General features: G+C 40.8%; 1 protein-coding gene across 9 annotated transcripts in view; it reads left to right on the top strand.

Moving 5' to 3' along the window:
• The window catches only part of MPPE1 (metallophosphoesterase 1), a 55,404-nt gene that overhangs the window by 6,679 nt on the left and 21,855 nt on the right, over positions 1-26,870 (top strand). For 2 of the 9 annotated variants that reach the window (XM_019433862.2, XM_019433861.2), the window contains exon 2: positions 13,219-13,303. The exons of 3 other annotated variants lie outside the window; for them this stretch is intronic. The gene's annotated coding sequence lies outside the window, so the exon portion shown is untranslated. Of the gene's footprint in view, positions 1-13,218; positions 13,304-20,389; positions 20,428-25,435; positions 26,010-26,870 lie in introns of those variants that run through there. 4 more of the 9 variants (XM_019433860.2, XM_019433866.2, XM_019433863.2 and 1 more) reach the window with 3 other exon arrangements.

A 26,870-nucleotide genomic window follows, 5' to 3' on the forward strand; every position in this document is an offset into this window, starting at 1 on the left:
TCACATGGTCAATCTCCCCCCCCCCCCCGCCCCCTGAACCATACTTCTTAAACTGCTACAATCTTCATTTTTAGAAAAAAATGAGTGTATATCTAAAATGGAGATGCCTAGGCACATTTGCCATCTGGAGGGATTTTGGCAATTACTGACCAACTGTGAAACCAACTTATCATTGTGCGATTTTTTACATTGGAAGTGTTGTAAGGGATGTTGATTATGGTGAAGAGGAGGTGATGGCTTAGAAACCTGTAAAAGTGTTCTGGGAAGGCACGGAGAAAAAGGCTGCTGATTATGGGCCCACAGGATAAAGTCTCATCCACAAGTCACTGGTAGGTTGGCCACTGATATCATGGGATAGAATGAAGCCTGTGGGCAGGGTGTCTCTCTCTCTGTGCTCCCTCCCCACATCCCATATCCACATCAGCTAGTGTTGGACGTAGTGTGAGGTGAGGTGAGGGAGGGAGGAAGGAGGTAAGGAATATAAATGAGGTGCTTCCAAATTTCTCCATGGTAACAAGAAGGTAGTTTGTCAGCAGGGAAAATTTGGATCCCTAGAATTAGACTTTTAGGTGTTTGTTTAAAACTAATGCAGATCACCAACATGCTCATAACGCATTTACTAGTTCATCAGAAAACCCACGTACTAATTGTAGGGTATGATCCAACAGAACTGTCACGAGCTCCATATTTGTTACATAATTATTATTTCTGCTTTGACAATGCCCTGCAGACTCTTCCCTCTCTATTTTCTCTCCATCACCCTAATGTAGTGCTTTGGCTTCAGCCTTTTGGCTGACCCTCCATCCAAGCACCATAATGTTGGCACATCAAGGTTCCTAAAGCACTATCGTTTAGTGCTTGCAAACTGCAATAGATGCTGTGGTTAGTGGAATGACGCCCCTTCCTCCGCCAAAGATGTTCACATTCTTATCCCTAGACTCTGTGTATATGTGACCTTACATGGCAAAAGGGAATTACAGTTGTAGATGCAATTAAAGTTGCTGTGGTAAGATAAGAAAGATATTTGGTCTCTGTCCCCACTTCCTGAAACAGTGCTCCTACAACTCTTAGAATTCCTAAGTGAGGAGGTGTTCCAAGGAGGTGACTCTTGCTACCCCAGATAGCATCAGGGTAAGAGCCAGTTGCCAGAAAAGTCAAGAGTTGAATCTAGTTGAATCTAGTCAAGAGTTAGAATCTTGGAATTTTCAGCCTCATCTCCCCAACCTTTGGGGAGGAGGGGAGGACTAGAGATTGAGATTGTTGCCAAAGGCCACAATCATGCTTACATAGTAAAACTTCATAAAAATCTAAGGAGATTCCAAGTTGGCAAACACATCCATGTGCTGGGAGGGTGGCACATCTCATCTCCACAGGGATAGAGGCTCCTGCACTCGGGGTACTTCTGGTTCTTGCCTTATGTGCCTCTTTATTTGGCTGTCTTTGTATCCTTTAAAATTTAGTAGCAAGGATAGCAGTTTCCTGAGTTCTTGGAGTCATTGTATATGTAGGGTTGTATTGTGGGAACCCCTGATTTAAAATTGTTTTTAGTGTTTATTCATTTTTGACAGAGAGAGAGCACACAAGTGGGGAAGGGGCAGAGAGACACAGAATCTGAAGCAGGCTTCAGGCTCTGAACTGTCATCTCAGAACCAGAAGTGGGGCTTGAACCCATGAACCATGAGATCATGACCTGAGCTGAAGTTGGATGCTTAACTGACTGAGCCACCCAGGCACCCTGGGGGAACCTCTGACTTTGTAGCCAAGTCGAAGAGAAGTGAGGCTAACCTGGGCACCCGATACTTGCAACTGGTATCTGAAATGAGGGCAGTCTTGTGGGACCAATCTTTAAACCTGTGGAGTCTGATGCTAACTATGGATAGTTAGTGTCAGAATTGAACTGAGTTGTAAGACACTTAGTTGGTGTTAGAAAATTGGAGCAGTAGCGTTTGGAAAGATGCTACATGTTTGGTGTTAGGAGGAAAAAAGATCCTCAGTTTTTGATCAGTTGACCTTGAAAAGGGGAAATTATCCTGGATTATCCATGTGAGCCCAGTAAAATCACATAAAATCCCTAAAAGTAGAAGAGGGAGGTGGAAGAGGAAGTCAGAATAGTGTCATGGGAAAAGGATTAGATCCATCATTGATGGCTTTGAAGATGGAAGAAGTGACCATGAGCCAAAGAATATGGATGGCCTCTCAATGCTATAAAAGGCAAGGAAATGGATTCTCCCCTAGAGCCTCCAGAAAACTCAGTCTTGCCAACATCTTGATTTTAGCCCAATGAGACTCATGTAGGACTTATAACCTACAGAAGTGTAAGATAATAAGTCTGCTTTTCAAGCCACTGTATTTGTTGATAATTTGTTGCAGCAGTAATAGGAAACTAATACAGATACCATTTCAATCTTGGTCTTATGTTACATTAGACAATACCCTACTTCCTCTATCTTATCCAAAGTCTACCTACCTTAACACTTAAATTTCTTTTTGTCTTTCTTTCCAGAGTTAACATTTCTTGAGCATGTATTTACAATTGATGTTCATTATCCTTGGATCCTGTATTTCTGAATTTGCCTACTTCCTAAAATTTATCTGTAACCCCCAAGATCATTCACAGATACATGCAAGTGACAAAAAAGGTAAATTTCCCAATATATGTATTTCCAGTTGAGGTCACACAAGGCCCTCTCTGTGGCCTTGTTTCAGCTCTCACGCTGTGAATAAGAATCCTTTCGGAGTCTATTTAGTGGCCTGTGTTTTGCATCTTTGTGCTTTTTGTTGGCTGTCTTGTTTACAACAGGCCCCAAGTGTAATGCTGAAATGTGGTCCAGTGTTCCTAAGCTTAGCAAGAAGGTGTGATATTCCTTATAGAGAAAGTGCCTGTGTTAGATAAGCTTCATTTAGGAGATGCTGAGGGTGCTGTAGGCTGTGTCCTAAAGGATAATAAATCAGCAACATGTATTAAAGAAGGTGTCTTTAAACAGAAACACACATCACACAAGGTTCTGCCTTGATTTGCTAATGAAAATGTTGTGACCAGTGGTGTGCAGGAACCTAACCTAACATTTCCTTTAAGAACAACGGCTCAGTATTCACTAATTCAGTGAATGCCTCAAAGAAAGAGAAATTATTGCATTCACTCATACAAGCTAACACATTATTTTTTTAAAGCAGTCTCTACCCCCAATGTGGGGCTCAAACCTACCACCCCAAGATCAAGAGTCTGATGCTCTACTGATTGAGCCAGCCAGGTGCCCCAGACTAACACATTGTTGATACATAAAAACTACTTAATAACTGCGATTGATTCTGGGGGGAAAAGCAGAGAAGATAATTTTTTTTTTTTGTGATGAAGTTATGTGGTGTGTTTTGTGGTTTGTTTGGCATATAGTGATTTTTATTTGTTGTATACAAATATCTCCCCATGCCTGGCTTAACTAAGGCTAAGAATGAAGTGCTCACAAACATGTCACTGTTCCCTAATAACTTTTTGGTTTATGTAGGATGTATTTGTGTGAATAAAACTAGAACGTGTCTATATTAAAAGATCAAGGGCTCAACCTTCTCATTTTGGGTGGGGAGAATATTTCCTCTCATTTAGCTCAATAATTGTCAGCTTTTTATTTTTAGTATTATTATTATTTAAAATGTTTATTTGTTTTTGTGTGTGTGTGAGAGCGAGAGAGAGAGAGAGAGAGAGCGCGCAGGGGAGGAGGAGAGAGAGAGGGGGACAGAGGATCTAAAGTAGGCTCTGCACTGACAGCAGAGAGCCTGACCTGGGGCGTGACCCCATGAACCACAAGATCATAACCTGAGCTAAAGTGGGATGCTCAACCAACTGAGCCACTGGCCATAAAGCCAATTTTCAGTTTTTTAATCATATAACCTTAAAGGGATTTTGAAAAACTGTACCCCCTCACCCACATTAAATAGTCTTCGAATAATTTCTTTATAAGTTTAAATAGTTGCTAATCTGATGCAATTGTCAACACATTTAAATGAAACTGTTACATCTGTCTTTTAAATATGTCCAAGGAAATATAAGTGTCATTGTGATTTATACCCACCTATATACATTTAAAAAAATGAACACGCTTATTTATTTATTTATAAATTTTATTTATTTACTTTTTAATTTTTCCTTTTATTTTAATTTTTTTTTAAATTTACATCCAAATTAGTTAGCATATAGTGCAACAATGATTTCAGGAGTAGATTTCTTTTTTTTTTTTTATTTTTTTTAAATGTTTTATCTATTTTTGAGACAGAGAGAGACAGAGCATGAACGGGTGAAGGTCAGAGAGAGAGGGAGACACAGAATCTGAAGCAGGCTCCAGGCTCTGAGCTGTCAGCACAGAGCCTGACGCGGGGCTTGAACTCACGGACCATGAGATCATGACCCGAGCCGAAATCAGACGTTTAACCAACTGAGCCACCCAGGCGCCCCCAGGAGTAGATTTCTTAGTGCCCCATACCCCATACCCATTCCCCCTCCCACAACCCCTCCCATAACCCTCAGTTTGTTCTCCATATTTATGAGTCTCTTATGTTTTGTCCCCTTCCCTGTTTTTATATCATTTTTGTTTCCCTTTCCTTATGTTCATCTGTTTTGTCTTTTAAAGTCCTAATATGAATGAAGTCATATGATATTTGTCTTTCTCTGACTCACTAGTTTCACTTAGCATAATACCCTCCAGTTCCATCCATGTAGTTGCAAATGGCAAGAATCCATTCTTTTTGATTTCCGTGTAATACTCCATTGTGTGTGTGTGTGTGTGTGTGTGTGTGTGTGTGTGTGTGTGTGTGTGTGTGTGTATCCCACATCTTCTTTATCCATTCATCCATCGATGGACATTTGGGCTCCTTTGCATACTTTGGCTATTGTTGATAGTGCTGCTATAAACATTGGGGTGCATGTGCCCCTTTGAAACAGCACACCTCTATCCCTTGGATAAATACATAATAGTGCAATTGCTGGGTCGTAGGGTAGTTCTATTTTCAATTTTTTGAGGAACCTCCATACTGTTTTCCAGAGTGGCTGCACCAGTTTGCATTCCCACGAGCAGTGCAAAAGAGATCCTCTTTCTCCGCATCCTGGCCAACATCTGTTATTGCCTGAGTTGTTAATGCTACCCATTCTGACAGGTATGAGGTGGTATATCATTATGGTTTTGATTTGTATTTGCCTGATGATGAGTGATTTGGAGCATTTTTTCATGTTGGCCATCTGGATGTCTTCTTTGGAGAAGTGTCTGTTCATGCCTTTTGCCCATTTCTTCACTGGATCATTTGTTTTTTGGGTGTTGAGTTTGATAAGTTCTTTATAGATTTTGGATCCTAACCCTTTATCTGATATGTCGTTTGCAAATATCTTCTCCCATTCTGTCGGTTGCCTTTTAGTTTTGCTGATTGTTTCCTTCGCTGTGCAGAAGCTTTTAATTTTGATGAGGTCCCAGTAGTTCATTTTTGCTTTTGTTATCTCTTTTTTTTAATGTTTATTTATTTTTGACACAGAGAAAGAGAGACAGAGCCAGAGTGGGGGAGGGGCAGAGAGAGAGGGAGACCCAGAATCTGAAACAGGCTCCAGGCTCTGAGCTGTCAGCACAGAGCCCAACATGGGGCTTGAACTCATGGACAGAGAGATCATGACCTGAGCCAAAGTCAGACGCTCAACCGACTGAGCCACCCAGGCGCCCCTAACATGCTCTTTTTAAAGTCAGAAATCTTACATTTTCTTCTCCTCTTGAAATAATATTTCTATTACATACACTTGTTTTTGAAAGTCCTTTATTGATTTCTACATGAAGATATGTATATAAATGAAAATTCAATCTTTAGAAAGTCTCCTCTAACCATTAGGCTTTAGGTGTTTAATCATCTCTTTCCAGTAATCCAGAGTGAGGTTGATGAGAAATGGTTTGTATCCTTAAGGAGAATGCATTTTTCTTGGGAAGGCAAGACTCACATGTAGAAAACAGTAAGATGACTGTTGAGCAGTGCTTGCAGAGTTGATGCATGGACTTTTAGGAAGAGGGCAGCCACCAGGAGTTGGAGTACCTGGGCCACCAAGCTGGAGTCGCTTGGGTACAGAAAGGACATTTTCAAATCTGTATCAGGATAAGTTGCTTTTTTTTTTTTTTTTTCTGAGTGAAATATCCAAGTTCATCTTAATAATTAATTCAAGATGAATTATTTTAAGATGGCCCAATTAAATTCTGTTTAAGGCATTGTGCTAATTTCTGGGGATACAGCAGTGAATAAAGGATTTAAGATACTCCTACAGCCTGTTCTTTTTCCTAGTGGTGACATTGGGGACAAGAATATCCCTAGAAAGAGATCATCACTAAAGGGGGAACAGGCAGAGAAAAATGACAGGAACAGCAAACAGTATAAGAAGCTAATATTAAAAAATAAAAAGGTAATTACTTACTGGAATTAGTAATATATTTTTCTTCTGATTCATTTACCATAGTTGAAAATGCATTCTCTTTTCTTCTGAAACTGGCTGGGTCTACATATGAAAAGTAACTGAACCATGACATGATCTATAAACTAATTAAATTGTTTCAATTACTCTGGATTGCCACAGGGATTGGCGATGATTAACACAGTATCAAAGGCTAGTTTATGTGTCATAATGCAATCTGAGGTCTCTTTCGTATAAAACCCAAGATTTATTTTTATTTTTATTTTTTTTATTTTTTGTTTCCAATATATGAAATTTATTGTCAAATTGGTAAAACCCAAGATTTAAAGCTTTTTAAAAACTTTTCTTTCTTTCTTTCTTTCTTTCTTTCTTTCTTTCTTTCTTTCTTTCTTTCTTTGAGAGAGAGTGAGAGAGAGAGAGAGAGTGAAAGCGAGCCCAATGTGGGGCTCCATCTCATGAACTGTGAGATCATGGCCTGGGCCAAAATCAAGAGTTGGATGCTTAACCGACTGAGCCACCCAGGTGCCCCATCTAACATTTTATATCTAGTAAAGGGTTTAATCCTCACAACAATATTATGAAGTAGATAGTGGTATCATTCCCACTTTACAGATCCAGAACAAGGGATTAAGGAACTTGTCCAAGACCACACAGTTAATGAGCAGTAGAGTTGGGCCTTAGGTCCAGGAGGTTAGTCCCACAGTTGAAATGCCTAACTACTGCACTAAACATAAGGTTGCGTAGAGTCATGGCGACATATCCGGTTATATCCAGTTCCAAGTCATCGGATGGCACCCATTCCAGGCCATTTCAAGAACTTTGTAAGCTCCAGGCTTGTTTCAAATTAAAAATCCCATTGCATTATATTAAACATTAAAATGCTTCCACACCCATATTAAAAACTATATATGTATTTGTAATGTTGCTGTAATACATTTGGAAGGATTTCAAAAAGAGCACTTTTGCTCTTGAAATTACTTAATCTTGAATAATATTCAGTCTATACTTGACCAATTTCTTGACAATCTTTGGGCACACTCAGGGATTTGATCAAAGCGAGAAAAAATGTTTTTATGAGCAATAACGTTTTTATGAAAACTCAAGTTTCCAATGAATAAATTGGATACATTTTATAGTGTTAATGAAACACATTAACTCCAATTTCACAGTTTTCCTTTCTGTATTTTAGAATTAAAAGTTATTATAAAATAAAACCCAGGCACAGGAAACCACACAGACCAAATGTGTGGGCTATGAATTATTATAAAGCAAACACTCTTGAAACCACCACTCAGGTCAAGAAGTACAACTTTTCCAGACACCCCAGAACCCCCTACCCAGTTGCTGTTCTCAGTCACATCACTCTGCCCCCCAAAATAACCATTATCTTGACTTTCATAATAATCACTTTCCTATGTGTCTTTGTCGTTTTACTACCCACATAGACAATGTAGTTTGGTCTTGTCCATTTTTTATAGGTCTTTTGAGCTTCTTTTAATTTATTTTTAAGTTATTTTGTTTTTATTTATTTATTTTTGAGAGAGAGATAGAGAGATAGAGAGATAGAGAGATAGAGAGAATCCCAAGCAGGCTCTTTGCTGTCAGCACAGATCTTACCACTATGAGATCATCCCCTGGGCTGAAACCAAGAGTTGGATGCTTAACTGACTAAGCCACCCAGGTGGGTTTTTTTTTGTTTGTTTTTTGGGTTTTTTTTGGTGTTTATTTAAATTCCAGTGAGTTAACACAGTGCAATATTAGTTTCAGGTTTACAGTTTCGTGATTCAACACTTATATATGACCCCTGGTTTTCGTCATAGTTTCTTTTAATTTAAAAGCTCCATTTGTGGGGCACTTGGGTGGCTCAGTCGGTTGAGTGTCTGAATTTGGCTCAGGTCATGATTTCACGGTTCGTGGGTTCAAGCCCCACGTTGGTCTCTGTGCTGACAGCTCAGAGCCTGTAGCCTGCTTCAGATTCTGTGTCCCCCTATCTCTCTGCCCCTCCTCGCTCATGCTCTGTCTCTGTCTCTCTCTCTCAAAAGTGAATCAAGATTAAAAAATTTTTCTTTCAAGCTCCATTTGCCATCCTCTCCTTTCCTTACAATCTATTTGTTGAAGGCCTGTAGAGTTTGTCCTGTAGAATTTCCCACAGCCTGGATTTTGCTGGTAGCACACTCACACCCAGTTTAACATGTTCCTTTTTCCTCAGTATGCCATGCACGTTGTCACCTTGATCGGAAGCTTGATCGGCTTCTTCCCCTTGGCAAGAACAGAAGATGGTGTGTTCTTTCCTCAGGCAGAAGAGACCTAATGCCTGATGTGTAATGCTAGAACTTGTCACTTCTCAGTGATATTAATTCAACAGGAGTTACAAAGTAGACATAATCTAATTATATCCTGTCTTTTTCATCTATTCACTTGGAGTACTTCCATAAAACATTTCGAGATCAACTCTTTACTAACCCAGTGTACAGTTCATATAAGAAAACCAGGGTACATTTTAATTCTTTCTCTTTATTTGTTTGCTGTGTTGATTATATTTTCATGGTGCAGTTCAAAAATTAGTTTCTTATTTTATTATCTATTTTCAAAAAATGTTTATTTACTTTGAAAGAGCTTGAATGGGGGAGGGGCAGAGAGAGAGAGACAGAGAGACAGAGAGACAGAGAGAATCCTAAGCAGACTCCTCTGTCAGCATGGAGCCCAATGTGAGGCTCAAATTCACAAACCTGGAGATCATGGCCTGAGCCTAAATCAAGACTCACATGCTTAACTGACTGAGCCACCTAGGTGCCCCCCAAATTAATTTTTTAAAACAATATTAATATGAACTCATGGATTTCAAGGTATCTCATGGGTTTTAACTCATTGTAATTGTTATCTTTGTTGAGGTTCAGATATCCTGATCTTTGACCTGAGCCTTTTCAAGTTGCCTTTAAGTCTTTTAGATATCACCCTAGTAATCTTGGATAGACCTTTTTGTTTACTTTGTAACCCCTGTTGACAAAGCAGGAAAGAACATCCAATGAAATAAAGACAGTGTCTTCAGCAAGTGGTTCTGGGAAAACTGGACAGCCACATGTGGAAAAATGAACCTGGACCACTTTCTTACAACATACACAAAAATGAACTCAAAATGGATAAAAGACTTAAATGTAAGACAGGAAGCTATCAAAATCCTCGAGGAAAAAGCAGGCAAAAACCTCTTTGACCTTGGCCTCAGCAACTTCTAACTCAACACGTCTCTGGAGACAAGGGAGACAAAAGCAAAAATGAACTACTGGGACCTCATCAAAATTAAAAGCTTCTGTACACCAAAGGAAATAATCAGCAAAACTAAAAGGCAACCAACAGAATGGGAGAAGATATTTGCAAACGACATATCAGATAAAGGGTTAGGATCCAAAATCTATGAAGAACTTATCAAACTCAACACCCAAAAAACAAATGATCCAGTGAAGAAATGGGCAAAAGGCATGAACAGACACTTCTCCAAAGAAGACATCCAGATGGCCAACCGACACATGAAAAAATGCTCCACATCACTCATCATCAGGCAAATACAAATCAAAACCACAATGATATACCACCTCATACCTGTCAGAATGGGTAGCATTAACAACTCAGGCAATAACAGATGTTGGCCAGGATGCGGAGAAAGAGGATCTCTTTTGAACTGCTGGTGGGAATGCAAACTGGTGCAGCCACTCTGGAAAACAGTATGGAGGTTCCTCAAAAACCTAAAATTAGAACTACCCTACAACCCAGCAATTGCACTACTAGGTATTTATCCAAGGGATACAGGTGTGCTGTTTCAAAGGGATACATGCACCCCAATGTGTATAGCAGTGCTATCAACAATAGCCAAAGTATGGAAAGAGCCCAAATGTCCATCGATGGATGAATGGATAAAGAAGATGTGGTATATATATATACTATTACGGCAATCAAAAAGAATGAAATCTTGCCATTTGCAACTACATGGATGGAATAGAGGGTATCATGCTAAGAGAAAGTAGTCAGAGAAAGACAAATATCATATGACTTCATTCATATGAGGACTTTAAGACCCAGAACAGACCCAGAACAGATGAACATAAGGGAAGGGAAGCAAAAATAATGTAAAAACAGGGAGGGGAACAAAACATAAGAGACTCATAAATATGGAGAACAAACAGAGGGTTACAGGAGGGGGTGTGGGAGGGGGGATGGACTAAATGGGTAAGGGGCATCAAGGAATCTACCCCTGAAATCATTGTCACTCTATATGCTAACTAATTTGGATGTAAATTAAAAAAATTAAAAAAAACCAGAATGTAAGCATACTAAATAAATAGATAAATAAATAAATAAATAAAATGAATTAGGAAAAAAATAATATTTTCACATTTTATCTTATTTAGAAATGATCTAAATACTCAACAAATATCTATCATTTAACTTAACCTAGTATAACTCTAAGGTTTTAAGTTACCAGAAAGATTTTGGAAGTTATTTTCAAGCAGACATATTATAAAACGGAAGTATTGTTGAAGGATTCATTTATAAACTTTTATACCACTTACATCTATTTAATTCATATGTTCCTAATGATTATTTTTGGACTGCTCATGAAAATCGTATGAGACATTAGTAAGCTAGCCATCATCTTAAGTAATTTTGGTGTTGTTGACAAATTGTGTAACATATGCTTGTTTGGCAAGTATCAAAAGTCACAGAAGTAAAAAAAAAAAAAAAAAAAAAAAATGAGGTTAGACTGGGAGAGAGCCAAAGCATAAGGACACTCTTAAAAACTGAGAACAAACTGAAGGTTGATGGGGGGTGGGAGGGAGGGGAGGGTAGGTGATGGGTATTGAAGAGGGCATCTTTTGGGATGAGCACTCGGTGTTGTATGGAAACCAATTTGTCAATAAATTTCATATATTAAAAAAAAAGTCACAGAAGTAAAGAACCAAAAATTTAAACATATGACTTCCTTTTTTTTTATTGCTGTGTTTGACATACATCAGACAATTAATTTGCTCTATTTTTTATTCTTAGGATAAATTGTAATTTTATGGTCTTGTTAAAAGATGAAGTGAGGCATATTAAAAATTTTGAGAGTTTATTTGATATGGAAGCAACCTGTGTCCATCAATAGATGAATGGATAAAGTAGATGTGGCATATATTTACGATGGGATATTATTCAGCTGTGAAAAAAAAGAATGAGATCTTGCCATTTGCAACGACATGGATAGACCCAGGGGGTATTACGCTAAGTGAAAGAAGTCAGACAGAGAAAGACAGATACCGTATGATTTCACTTATATGTAGAATCTAGAAAACAAACAAACAAAAAACCCAGAAACAGATCCGTAAATACAGAGAACAAACTGATGGTTGCCAGAGGGAAGGGGGTGGAGCAGGGGTAGCATGGTTGAAGGGGTGTGGGAGGGACTGGCTTCCAGGTATGGAATGAATAAGTAATGGGAATGAAAGGTACAGCACAGGGAATATAGCCAATGGTAGTATAATATATTGTCTGGCGAAAGATGGCAGCTCCACTCGCAGTGAGTATAGCATAATGTATATAGAGTTGTTGAATCACTACGTTGTACACCTGAACCTATTGTAATGTTGTGTGATGACTCCACCTCAACAAAAAAAAGAAAAGAGTTTATTTGAGCAAAAGTCTATTCAGATGGGGCAGCATCAAACTGGAAGGGGTTAGAAGGCACTCTATGGACAGGAGCCTGGGGAAAGACTCAGAGAAGGTGTGGAAACCAAGTCAGAAAATCACTGATTGTTTACAGCATAAAGTCTAGTTGGCTGTTGGTGCTTGGTTGTCCTTAGGTTTCAAATTCACAACCTTGAGCTATTTATAGACCTTGGTTTTAGTTTGCTTAGGTGAGCTGCCAAGAGCATTAGAGTCACTTCAGTGTGATGGGCTCCTTGTTTAATGAATTCAACAATCTTAAATATCTAGTAGAAATAACTTAAGCTTATTTGAGTAGTAAACCCAAGTAGAATATAAACACATGCCTCCATTATCCTAAATGCTGACGACTCTGAAGACATGCCTGTTTTTATTAAACCAGTAATATTAAATTAGCCCCATTTTCCAAAGATGATTCCAGTTCACGTGAACTTAAAAGGTACTTGGATTAGTTCCAATTTTTCTGAAAGTTTTAGCAATATCTAATTGGTGTAAGTGCTTGTGTTTTTCTAAGCCAATTAAAATAGATCTCTTATATGGGATTTTAGATTAATTCTGGCAATACCCTCTGGAGGGAGAAAATGCCACATACACGCATCGTACATACATAGACACAAACATGCAGACAGACACAAGAATCTTAAAGCTTGCATCCTAAAATTTTAGCCATGAGTCAGGCCAACATAGCATTCAAACCCCACAGGTTTATATAAAATGGCTGGATCCAAACTGTGTTTCTGGCAGGTGGAACAGGTTTAGGCTACCTGCTCAATGAAGCCTACCAATATTTGGGGGGAAGACTTTCATTTGCCCTGATATGTAATGATAGTGGCTGTGGACTGAATTTTGGGCAAGAGCTCTTTTGGAAACACCAACAGATTGAGGATTTTAAAAGCTCATCTGAGTGGATAAAATATCTAGTTCATTTTTGGGAAGTTAGAGTAAGGAGCCCTTCAGTTGAGGGACCAACAGTTACCTCCTTGGAAGTTTCCATTTAAGAGAGGTTTCTTGGCTTCTTGAAACAACAGTTCCTATCATCAGAGGTTTGGGGCAACTGATACTTAGAAAGTTCCCCCCTTTTGTTTTTTTCTTAGGTGCAGAACAGTTCTATTTCCAATGTCCTGACCTTTCACAGTATCTGCAAGAGTCTTCAGATGAACAAGGGAGATGTGGGAATTGGTAAGAAGGATGTCTGGGCTTTGAATTACTTCTAGGGTGTCACTTTCTGTCTTTGTAAAGATTCGATTAGTAAGATGGGGTCAGTTGTTTTTAATTCCTCAAAGAATTCGGTCACCTCAATGATAATATCAAGGGGGTGACTCTCATCCAACTACATTGTTTTGAATTTGTTTATTTCAGAAAGATTTCTGACTAAGATGAAAATCTGAGGATTCCCAAATTCCAGATTTATAGCTATGTGCCTTTGGGATGTTTTTAAGTCATTCCACAAAGGCTAGAGTTTGTTTTCTTTTCCTCTGAGTACATAGTTCCATTTTAGCCCAGTTATTCATAGGTGAGGAGGCCTTAAAAACAGCTCCTCTTGGGCCCTGAATGCTGGCCTCCAATTGGGCAACTTCTGACCACAGACTCTTAAAAAATCCTTTCAAATATATTATTATCAGGGTTGGTGAAGACAAACGTTGAATTTTCCTGGCAGTATTGACCCTCCCACTTTGTTTCTTTCCAAAGGTATACCTATTACAAATATGACTCAAAACCAAAGTCAATAATTATGCCTCTTTATAGCCTAACCAGGGACCCAAGAGGATTTCCAAAGTGGGTGCAAAAGACACAGCTACCATGATCTAGAGCTACTCCCAAAGGCAGCCAGAAGAAAGAAAGACTTGGGGCGCTTGGGTGGCTCAGTTGGTTACGTTTCCGACTTCGGCTCAGGTCATGATCTCACGTGGGGTTCATGGGTTTGAGCCCCACGTCGGGCTCGTGCTGACAGCTCAGAGCCTGGAGACTGCTTCGGTTTCTGTGTCTCCCTCTCTCTCTGCCCCTCCCCTGCTCACGCTCTGTCTCTCTCAAAAATAAATAAACATTTTAAAAAATTAAAAAAGAAAGAAAGAAAGACTTAAGTGAGCTTCCTGATCTCTGGCAATAGTCAGTAGGATATCAGCAACAGTGGAGTGCAGCCCACATCTCTGTATGGTCAACTACAAGTTCTTGGGGTTCCCCAACCTGAAGGTTGGCTGTTTGCAGATGCAGGTCTGACAGCCTGACACGAAATGGACAATAAGGAAAGCAATGGCTGTCCTTGGGAGAGCAAGGATCAATAACCAAAGAGTTCTCAAAACCAAGAGTCACCCAAGAGTAATACCCAAAGAACTGGTTCTTCCAAGTGTTTCCTCCTGCAAATCCAAATATAGATAAAGAGAGGCTCTTGCTGTCCTCATTTGATCAGAAATCTGTGAGGCTGACTTGGTATGAATTTTTACTTTTTGCCAGCTTTGTCAGACATCCTGAGTTCTCAGCTACAACCTCTAAAATGATTGAGGTGTCCCACCTGTCCTTTGTGATAGTCAAAACTCTAGTGGAGTAAAAAACAAACAAACAAACAAAAAAAAAACAAAAAAAAGAAAAAAACCAAAAACCGAAAAACCAAAAAACAACCATCTTTTCCTCTATTCTCTGAGGTTCGGTGAGTGGGGCCTGTGATTTAAAGCTATGAGACAGAGTAACAGGAAAAGTTTATTTTGCAGGCACACAGCGCCTTCTCAGAAAAGAAGTAAAAACTTGGAGAAGCAGTTAGGCCTGGGGCTTGTATGTCATTTTAAAAAAGGATGATAATTGTGGGGTAGATGCTAGACAAAGCAAACTGGGGATTTGGTAAATTGTGGGAAGGTGACTAGGAGAAGTATATATTAGTAAGGTTTGTTAGGCAGTCTCAGGTGACTTGTTTTCCAGTACAGGAGAAGGGGACGTCTTTAAAAATGGAAATTTCCGTTATGAATGGAAGTGAAAGGTATGCCCTGCTTTTAGTCAGATGGGGTGTGGTGGTGTAGACTCTTGCCGTGTTTGTTGTTTCTCAGTGCCTTCAAGGTAAAAATAATCATTATGCCAAAGTGGCATGTTCTGGTCTCCTTCACAAGTTTCCATAGCGAAGAGGTTGGGGCAGGTTTCCCCAAATGTATCCCTTTCGCCTGTGGACTATCTTGGGCTGAAGGTGATGGAGACCCTGTGGGCTCAAGAGAAACTTTTGCTCCTCCCTTAACTATGTAGAAGAATCTCAATTGGGGCTCTTTCCAAGAATAAGAATTCTTACCAGAGATAAACTTTATCTGAGTGACCCACGTGTATGGTGAGGCAAAGATATGTGAATTGCATGCCTTCCCTCTGAAGTCCCAGACCCTTACCGCTTTCTTCTTAGTTCAGGATGACATATATACCTCATTTGGAATTTCCATGTCTGTGTGGATTCCCGGAACATACGGCATTAAGTTTGACTTTCTTCTGTTAACCTGTCTCATGTCAATTTGATTCTTAGTCCAGCTAGAGAGACCTTGAAGGGGGCAGGATATTCTTCCTCCCTGACAGTGGGGTACACACCCCCAGCATGGCTGATTCCAAGTGATGTTACCAGTGTGATGTCACTGCTTGTGGATTTGGGAACAGCGCACATGGCTTCAGCATACCCCTGTCTGTATCTCGTTTCTTCCATGCCAAGAGTTCTGGTGTAAGGGGCACAGGGCCTAATAGATTAGAATATCCCACAATTATTAAGTTGCCTTATCCCCTGTTATACATGCAAAACTGTTAGAGTAACACCATAAATACCATTGTTAGCAATACGCTTACTGAAAACAGCAATTTGTTTTTGCATTGTGCTCTCCATTCTTCTATTAAAAAAAAAAAAGTTGTTCTACATCTATTTTGTCAGGGTGCATAGCTATTACATACCATACTTTCTCTTTTAACCAGAACTTGGTCTGAGTTCAAAAGGAACTGTATCTCCGATGTTCACCATCAATGCTTTTACATCAATGTCTCTCCTCGTCCCTTCAATTGTCCAAAGCTTGTTTTCTGGAAGAAATCATGGGAACTCAATTCTCTGAATTCTTGCATGTTGATAACAGTTGTCTATGACTCTAACACTTGAAATTCCATTTTGCTGCATATAAAAATCCTTGGTCACATTTTCTTTCCTCATGAAATCAGAGTAGGTATACTCTGTTTTCTCCTGTCAAAGTCGGACGATAATTTTGTCAGGGAGCAAGAACTCCTGTCCCCTTCAAGGTCTTTCTAGCTGGACTAAGAATCAAATTGACATGGGACAGATCCACAGGGGAGAATCAAATGTAACAGTGTACTTAACGGGGAATCCACAGAAACACGGAGATTCCAAAGACACTCAGAATGAGGCATGCATGTGTCCCTCAAGGGGGTAGGGGTCCGGGACTTCACGGGAAGACATACAATCCTCAGGAATAATGAAAAAGAGTAAATGCTTGGTAAATAAATGTTTGCTGAGCCACTCGGACACATGGGACATAGAGGACTTTGGTCAACCGGTCTTGCTAGGCTCCTTCTTGTCAACCACACCTGGTAGTATAATGTGGTGATCTGTGGTGATAGCTCCCTTCCCAGAACAGGTCCTCGAATTCTTTTTAGGCACTTGTGGGGGAAGTAAAGAGCTTTTTTTTATGTATCTGCTGGGTTTTGATTGCTTTTTCGACTCACAATAATCTTCGTGCCAAAGTAGCCCATCTTGGGGTGGCCTGCCCTAGTTCCTACAATATCAATATTTTTCCCTCATAAATCACTTTTTGCCTAGATGCCCAAATATATTTTCTTAGCATTTTTGTTTAAAAATCTCATCATCTTACTGGAATGTGTCTTAATGCTGAACATTCTGAATTAATATTCTCAGGTACATAGGGAGTGCTTTCAATATGCTTCGAATATGTGCATTTTTTATTTCAGAAAAACCTTCTTGAATTACAGGTTTTAGAATTGTTCTCTGCTATTACTTTTCATCTTTAGGGACTCCTGTTATCTGTAAGATATTCTTGCCTGTCCTCCATATCTGTCATATTCTTTGAAGCTCATTTTACCTTTCCTCCATTTCTTTTTGATTCTAAGATCATTGTTGATTTCCTTTCATGGTCCTTTTAGTTTCTATTTCTTCATTTTTCTTCTCTTATTTCCAATTCTTTCCTGAGTTGTTACTTCCTTTCTGAGTTTCCCTAGTCCTGATTTAGTCTTCCTTCATTCTCGTGATGCCGTTAGCTTGTTTTGAAATCAGAGGCTCTGGCTCGGGTGTGTTTCGTGGGCATGTCTTTGTGGCTTTTGTTGTCTGTAGGGATGTTACTCTACTTCTTGCCCAATTTTCTTCTGATGATAACTTTGATAGTTTTCAACCATGATTCTTTAAAAAATTTTTTTTTAAGTTTATCTATTTTGAGAGAGAGAGGACAAGTGGGGTAGGAGCAGAGAGAGAGGGGAGAGAGAGAATCCCAAGCAGGCTCCGCACTGTCAGCACAGAGCCCGATGCAGGGCTCGAACTCACAAACGGTGAGATCATGACCTGAGCCTAAATCAAGAGTCCGTCACTTAATGGACTAAGCCACCCAGGCTCCCCAACCATGATTCTTTTCTAATGCACATTCTTACGTGAATTTACTTCTCCTCGGTATCCAAAAGGAGCGCTTTTGCCAGTTCACTTAACAATGCCTTCTGTTTTTCATGAGTATGTTAAAATATGCAAGCTTGCCTACTGAAATTTCTCTTTTCCTTCTTTTCTCTGTCCTTTCTCTTTTCCACATTTCTCTTGTCCTTGTCCTGCAAAATTCTTATTGCATCCTAGGAGTTTCCACCCCATGGAGGGTCTTATCTTTATCCCTGTGGAGAAGGAAGGATTGTTCTAACCCTTCAGGTCTATTCGTGGGCTTCTTGCATTTACTGTTATTGGATGGATGACCTTCCTATTTTTTGATGATGTTCCTTCCATAGGGGAAACTCAATGCTGTTTCAGGTTTCCTCTTTTTTTTTTTTTTTTTTAATGTTTATTTATTTTTGAGAGGGAAACAAAGAGGCAGAGAATGAGCAGGGGAGGGGCAGAGAGACAGGAAGAGAGAAAATTTGAAGCAGGCTCCAGGCTCTGAACTGTCAGCACAGAGCCCGACGTGGGGCTTGAACTCACGGACCATGAGATCATGACCTGAGCCGAAGTCGGCCGCTTAACCGACACATGGCCGCTTAACCGACACATGGCCGCTTAACCGACTGAGCCATGTATGTATATACATATATATATGTATGTTTTTTGTTTGTTTGTTTGTTTTTTTGAGTAGGCTTCATGCCCAGCACGGAGCCCAACATGGAGCTTGAACTGACTGACGACTCTGAAATCAAGACCCGAGCTGAGATCAAGAGTCAGATGCTTAACTGATTGAGCCACCCAGGTGCCCCTGGATCTTATATTTTTATGGGGCTCTTGTAAATACTGTTAAAAAGAAACCACAAGCCCAAAATGGAGTCACTTGTGCTAGGCCATGTCACCAAACCAGGGCTTAATACCTAATCTAATTGTGGCTGCAACCTTCACCAGAAATGTAGTCTTAACTGAGCAGTCAGGAATTTTGTGGTCAGCATCAATAAGGTAATGTGGCACATAGGCCCTCTCTGCCCCCAAAGAAAGATGAAGTACCCCACTTAATAAGACCCTTTTGTCCCCAAATGAAGGTGACCTCACTTGAAATAATTTTTTTTCCTGTTTATGACTTATTTGTCCTGCCTTTAAAAACTTTCCCTTTCTGTAGCCCTTTGGAGCTCTCCTCTCCTTGCTAGATGGGCTGTTGGTGATTCATGAATTCATGAATAAAGCCAATTAGATCTTTAAAATTTCCTCAGTTGAATTTTTGTTATTTAATAGTAAAAAGTGTGTGTGTGTGTGTGTGTGTGTGTGTGTGTAAGTAGGCTCCATGTCTAGTGTGGGGCCTGAACCCATGACTCTGGATCAAGAGTCACATGTTCTACTGACTGAGCCAGCCAGGCGCCCTGAAATTTGTTTGTTTTTACCTGTTAATCTGTTCTTATCAGTTTGATTCGACCAGTTAAAGAACCTACAGTACAGGAAGGGAAAATGTTTCCATCCCCCAAAGGATGTTTACCTTAAGAAAAAAATCGCAATGGTCAAAGAACCAAATCTAAGTTGCAAATGGATAACCGAGGTAGGAAATGGCTCCTTTAAGCTCTTTTGCCATCTTGAGCAAGAACTCAATGTGTCAAATCAAGATTGATAAACCAGATAAACTGAGAATAGTAATTTACATGAAAACAATTCTCTCATTTATAAAATTGTTAGTGAGCTCTCATTCTGCTTTTGTGTTCGATCTGCTTTTTTGCTGTTTGCATACTTGTATCTCCCCCTCTCCCTCCCTCCTCCTCCCCCAGCCCTTCACAGCTTGGTTTTGGTGCCTTTTTTTAAATTTTTCTGGTGATTGTCTATAGAGTTCAGTACTGTGTATAGCCGAGTCAGGAGTCTGCTCTGTCAGATATCCTGGGACTCTCTGGACTTTGGCTCTTCTCTTGAAATGAGGGTAGAATATCATGTAGGGCAGATAGAACACTACATTGTCCCCCAACATGACTCCCAGTGTATACATCCTGTTGAATCTTCCCTTTGAGTGAAGGTGGGACCTACGAATGTGGCAGACTACCACTCCTGTGAGTAGGGTGTGATATATGGTAACAGTGAAGTGTAAAGGTATTTAAGGTCCCTAACAAGTTGACATTAAGTCAATCAAAAGAGAGATTATTTTAGGTGGGCCTGATTTATCATGGGACTCCTTTAGGTCTAGAGAAGAAACAGAAGAAGTCAGATAGATTTGAACCAACAGCAGCAGATGCTCTCTGGTTGGCCTTGAAGCAACTGCCATGCTGTGGGAAGTGCCATGGGGCAGGCACAGCGAGAGGTCCTGGGAGCTGAGAGCTTAGTCCTATAATCACATGGAGCTGAATTCTCCCAGCAACCATGAACTGGAGGAAGACTCGAAGCAGAATGTTGTAGACTGCTCAGTTTGTGGTAACTTGTTACCCAGCTATAGAAAGCAAATACACAAAAGTCCTTCTGCTGAATGTCAGGATTCATACTGTCTCTCCCCTCAGCTTCATCGCTATCTCACAGCACAATCCCTAGAATAATCTGTGAAAATTTAGCCCCTGGGAACAGAAAGGCTCAATGCATGTCTGTTGCATTGCATGGGTGAACGAAGGCAAGAATGCAAATAGCTGGATACTCTGGAGTTTCTGCTTCATGTGTTTCACTTTTCTCCAAGGTGTTCATGCACAGGATGCAGGTAAATATTTTTCTATAGGGCAATTATGGTTAAAGTGCCAGAATGATTGCTCAACTATGTCCCTGAGGCTGTCTGGTCCTGGACTTTGGTTTGTTGGGAATTTTTTGATTACTGATTCAATTTCTTTGCTGGTAATTGATCTATTCACATTTTCACTTTCTTCCTGATTTACTTTTGGGAGTGTATATGCTTCTAGGAATTTACCTATTTCTTCTAGGTTGTCCAAGTTGTTGGCATATAATTTATCATAATGTTCTTTTATAATCCTTTGTATTTCTGTGATGTCAGTTGTTATTTCTCCTCTTTCATTCCTGATTTTATTTGAGTCTTCTTTTCTTTCTTTCTTTCTTTCTTTCTTTCTTTCTTTCTTTCTTTCTTTCTTTCTTTCTTTCTGAGTCTGGTTAAAGGTTATCAATTTGTTGATCTTTTCAAAGAAGCAGCTCCTGGTTTCATCTGTTCTATTGTTCTATGTGGAACAATCTGTCCTATTGTTTTTTAGTTTCTGCTAACTTTCTGTTCTAATCTATTATTTCCTTCCTTCTACTGGTTTTGTTTTTGTTTTTCTTCTTTTTCTAGCCCTGCTAGATACAAGGTTAGGTTGTTTGAGATTTTTCTTGCTTCTTGAGGTAGGTCTGCATTGCTATAATCTTCTCTCTTAAAAAGCTTTTGCTGCAGCCCAAAGATTTTGGACCATCGTGTTTTCATTTTCATTTGTCTCCATATATTGTTTGATTTCTTTTATTTCTTGGTTGACTCATTCATTGTTTAATAGCATGTTATTTAGCCTCCATATATTTGTGGTCTTTCCACATTTTTTCTTGTGGTCGATTTCTAGTTTCATAGCATTGTGCCTGGAAAAGATTCATGGTATGACTTCAATCTTTTTGAACTTGTTAAGACTTGTTTTGTGACTTAACATGTGATCTATTCTGGAGAATGTATCATGTGTTCTTGAAAAGAATGTGTTATCTGCTGTTTTAGGTTGGGATGTTCTGAATATATCTGTTAGATCCATCTGGTCCATTGTGTCATTCAATGCCACTGTTTCCTTGTTGATTTTGTGTTTGGATAATCTATCCATTGATGTAAGTGGGGTATTAAATTCCGGTACTATTATTGTATTACTATCAATTACTTCCTTTATGTTTGTTACTAGCTGCTTTATGTATTTGGTTGCTTCCACGTTGAGAGCATAAATACTTATAATTATTACATCTTCTTGTTGAACTGTTCTCTTTATGATTATATAGTGTCCTTCTTTGTCTCTTGTTACAGTCTTTGTTTTAAAGTCTATTTTGTCTGATAATAAGTATTGCTACCCTGGCTTTCTTGTCACTTCCATTTGTATGATAAATGCTTTTCCATCCCTTCACATATTAATTATACTTTTAATGATACTTTTTAAAAGGACATATCATATAATTCTTTTTCAAATTAAAATGCATCATAATAATTTTGTTAAGTCGGATTCTGTTATGCTTCAGGTATAAATGAAGTACTTTTATTTTTTTAAGTTTATTTATTTATTTTGAGAAGGAGACAGAGAGAGAGGATGAGCAGAGGAGGGGCAGAGAGAGAGGGAGAGAGAATCCCAAGCAGACTCTGTACTGTCAATGCATGGCGCCCGACATGGGGCTCAGTCTCACAACTGTGAGCTGATCATTCTCGTTGAGGATGACCTTGTCCCTTACCCCCTGCCATCTTTCCTGCTTCTTGCCCAGAAGAGCTCTCTTAACCCAGAGAACACAGGACAGTCACAAAACCGTGGCCTCTGGTTGGAAGTGACCATAGAGTCCCTCCTTGTGGAAGCTTTAGCTACAGGGGTGAGACCCACCTGGCTGCCACCTGAACCCAGCTGTCCCAAGGCTGCACCCCACACACGTACCCCATGGGGCCCATCCTCATCCATAGACCAGACCCAGAGGTACCCCATGACAATTATTCCCTGTGTACTTTCCCTAATCCTGCTTCCCTAAGGTAAGTCCCCGAGCCCTTCTGCTCGCTCTACACTCCTGCCTACCTCATACCATTCGCCACCTTGTCCATGGGGGTCCCAAATCATGGCACTGAAGAAAAACACCCGGCTGCCAAATAACACCAGACACCTTGGCACATCTGTCCTACCCGTATGTCCCGGGCCTGCCTCTGCAGCCTCCACTCCAGCCACCCTCTCCTCAGGCCCCAACACTCCCCTCAGATGCTTCCTCAGATGCTTCCAAGATCATGACTTGAGGCAAAATCAAGAGTCAGATGCTTAACTGACTGAGCCACCCGTGCACCCCATGAAGTACTTTTAAAATGTATTTCATAGTTAGGTCTATGTTTTTTGGACTTAGCAAACATTACAAAAAATTTTAACCATACGCAAGAGTGGAGAGAAATATAATGAATGCTTATATTGGTTTTCTATTGCTGCTGTAACAAATCACTATGAATTTAGTGACTTAAGGCTACACAAACTTGTTATTGTTCTGTAGGTCAGTGGTCCAAATGAAGTCTCACTGGGCTAATCAAGGTGGTTCTATGAACGAATCCATTTCCTTGCCTTTTACAGCTTCTAGGGGGCTACGTGCCCACATTCCTTGGCTTGTGGCCCCTTCCTTCCTCCATCTTCAACATCACTAACAGCAGGTGGAGTCCTTGTTAGGCTGCATCTCTCTGACCGTCTGCTATGCACTGAATGTTTGTGTCCCTCCAAAATTCACATGTTGAAATCCTAATGACCGTGGTGATGGTGTTTAGAGGTGAGGCTTTGGGGAGGTGTCTGGTCCTGAGGGTGGAGGCTTCATGAATGGGATCAGTGTTCTTATAGAAGAGACTTCCTGGGGCTCCCTCACCCCTTCTACCATGTGAGGGCACAGTGAGAAGGTGCCAGTGATGAACCAGGAAGGTGGCTCCCAATTTTCAGCAACCATACTGGTACCTCAGTCTTATATTTCCAGCATCCACAAGTTTGAGAAATACATTTGTGTTGTTGATAAGCCACTCAGTATTTTGTGTTTTGTTATAGGACTGACATACTCCTGTGTTACCTCCCCTAACTGACACAGCTGTCCTTCCATAGGGAAGGACCCACTGATTAGACTGGATAACCCAGGCGAACTTCTCACCTCAGAGTCCTTAACCTTAATCACACTTGCAAAGTCCCTTTTCCCATGCAAGGTAACATAGTCACAGGTCCGGAGATTGGGATGTGAAAGTCTCTGGGGGGCCATTGTTCTTCTACCCACTATGCCATGCACCCCTCTTCTTGCTTCAACATTACCAACATTTTGCCAATGTTGTTTCTTCTCCTACTTCCGTTTGTTTTTTAATTTCCTGCAATATTAAAGCAAATTCCAGAAATCTTATAATTTGGCTGTACTTTAGTTTCTCTAACCTTAAAAAAAAAATTAACCACAATAGCATTATCACAGCAAAATCACCAACAATTCTTTGCACATCCATTCCACGTACAAGTTTCCCAATCTTTAATTCTTTTTTTTGAAAGCTAGTTTGTCCTAATTCTGACCCAAACAAGACCCACATACTTGCCTTTGGCTCAATGTGTCTCTCAAGCCTGCTTTATAACAAATTTCCCTCCCCTCCTCTCTCCTTTTTTTTTTTTTTTTTCCCCTGATGCTGTTTATTTGTTGAATAAAGAAGGTAGGCCATTTGGGCTGTAAAAATTCCACATTCCGGATCCAGGGAATTGCTTCCTGGTGGTGTCATTTAACCTGTTCGTTTGGTCCTATATTTCTTTAAGCTTGGAGTTAGTTATAGGCTTTACTGGATATATTTACTTTTTTTTTTTTCTAGTTAGTGAGAATACTTTAGAGATGATGCATACTTCTGTTGCATCATGTCGGTGTGCATATGGTGGCAAGTTGTGATGGTAAAATTGTTAACCAGGAGGTATTTGAAAATATTACAATATTCAGGGGCAACTGGGTGGCTCAGTCGTTAAGTGTCCAACTTCGGCTCAGGTCATGATCTCGCAATTCGTGGGTTCCAGCCCCGCATCCGGCTCTGCGCTGACAGCTCAGAGCCTGGAGCCTGCTTCGAGTTCTGTGTCTCCCTCTCTCTCTCTCTCTGCCCCTCCTCTGCTCATACTCTGTCTCTCTCTCTCTCAAAAATAAATAAATGTTAACAAATTTTTTTAAAGAAAATATTACAATATTCTTAATCAATAATAATGTTTCCATTTACTGCTTACTTACCAGATAGCAGGCATTTAGCTGGTTGCTTTCTTTCTTTTTTTTTTTTTTTTTAATTTTTAACGTTTATTTATTTTTGAGACAGAGAGAGACACAGCACGAACGGGGGAGGGTCAGAGAGAGAGGGAGACACAGAAGCTGAAACAGGCTCCAGGCTCTGAGCTGTCAGCACAGAGCCCGACATGGGGCTCAAACTCACGGACCGCGAGATCATGACCTGAGCTGAAGTCGGACACGTAACTGACTGAGCCACCCAGGCGCCCCTAGCTGGTTGCTTTCTATACGATTTCTATTATATCTCTGCACATTAAGTATACTCAGTTAGCAAAAATATACTAGAATTCGTTGGTTGGGAGACCCTGTGTGTTATTGCTTCGAGCTTCAGTTTTACTTCTTGTAACGTGGGGTAATGGTTCTTGCTCTTAATTTACAAGCTTATTCTGAGGATTATTTGAAGTAATGGATGTGAAGGCCCTTTGAAAAGTAGACCATGCCATGCTACACTGTTATTAACATTAGTTTGAAAAGAAATGAAAACTAAGTCCCCAACAGTCGCTCTGAAGGCCTCATTTATTCATCACACACTCCCTGAAGGCACTTTGCCGGGCCCTGGAGAAGACGACGGTGAGGGAGACCCAGCGTGGGTCTCCGGAGCGCGGTCCAGCGGGGCAGGAGGAGGGAGCGAGCAATCACAGCGCCACCCATCGACGCCGCGCGGAGGTCCGGCGGCTCGGCTTCCCGCCGCAGGCAGCTCCCCGGCGCCCGGGGCGCGGAGTCCGCCTCGAGCCGCAGCCGTGCAGACCGGAAGCGAGACCGGGGCCGCCCCGACCCACGAGCGAGGCACCGGGGCCGCCGCAGGGCCGCCCTGACCCGCAACGGCCGGCGCACCCCTCCTCCCCTCACGGGCGCTCGGTGCGCCAAAGACTTCGTGGCCGCCGCGCGCCCCTCGCCTTCCCGGAGGTTGTTCTGGGGGTTCCAGGGAAGCTGCAGCACTAAGGACTCAGGGGGAGAGAAAAGTCTAGAAGACATTAAGGATGGCGCAAAGGACCGAGTCGTTGCGGAAGATGCGACCAAGTGTTGGGTTTTGCTTCTTTGCACCGACTGTTTAGGAACGCCGTGAGCCGCAGGGCCGAGGCGCTACCAGCTGGTCTGTCCGCACCGCCCGAAGAGTGCCGGGAGCCAGCGTTCCAGAACGCCGGCCCCGGGCGGGAGTGCGGCTGGGGGCGTGCCAGGGGCGGGGCTAGGGCGGGCCTCTCCATGGCGACTGTGCGTTTCCCCGCCCGCCCGAGGCCGGTGGGGCGGGGTTCCAGGGCCGACCGGGAACCCGCCGGGCCATCCGCGCGGAAACTGGAAGCTGGCGGGGATGGTCGGCCGGCTCCAGGACAGGTGAAGTGATGGGGGTCCGGCTTGCCCGGAAGCCTTTGCTTTCTGATCCGCCTCCCTTGTTGCTCTCCGCCCACAGCAAGCAAGATTTTCCAGGAATTCTTATGACCGTGTTATATAATATTTAGGCTTCTAGGTTAATTGCTATTTCTTGTTAACTGCAAACTGGAACCTCCTTGCCTTTTTAGCATTGCAAGTTAGCCTATTGAAAAAACGGTATTCTGGGAATTAGTCATTCTTTGCTGGCGAATCACGATTACTTAAGGCCCCTGTATTACATCGTAGAGGCCTCTCTCTAGTTTACCTATGTAGACTGACAAAAAAAATACGTCTTATTAAAAAATACCATTTAAGATGGAACATTTAACATGCAAATAGCCATTGATGACACTGTGGTAATATGCTTAAGATAATGGGCAAGTAAGAGAAAAAAACTACAGGTCAGTGCATGTTAAACATGTTTTAATGTTGTTTTTGGGTGGAGGGAATTTAGATATTTAATGATAGCTTTGAAGTTAAAAGTCAGTCAACGGATAAAATATTTTGTTCCCAGTTATGGATTGCAGCTACTGTTCTTATGTGTTGGGCAATGTAGAACAATGTTGCAATATGAACAATATAGAACAATGTTGTAATAATATAGAGCAATCTTAATATTTTATGCTATAATTTAAAAGAGCTATTCTAGAACAATAACATGTCAGTCATTTCTGTTTAGTGTGTGGTTTTCAGGTTATTTTTGTGTTGTAACGACCAATCAGCTTCCTTCTCCTTGTGCCACAGGGCAGCAGTCACTGCCCTCTGGGAATTGATGCATCTTCCACTTTAATTAAATAGCTAAACAAATGAAAGATTCTTCAGTAA

This window comes from Panthera pardus, unplaced genomic scaffold (genome assembly GCF_024362965.1).
Source record: "Panthera pardus isolate Hobbes unplaced genomic scaffold, ASM2436296v1 HiC_scaffold_15, whole genome shotgun sequence".
Classification (NCBI taxonomy): domain Eukaryota; kingdom Metazoa; phylum Chordata; class Mammalia; order Carnivora; family Felidae; genus Panthera; species Panthera pardus.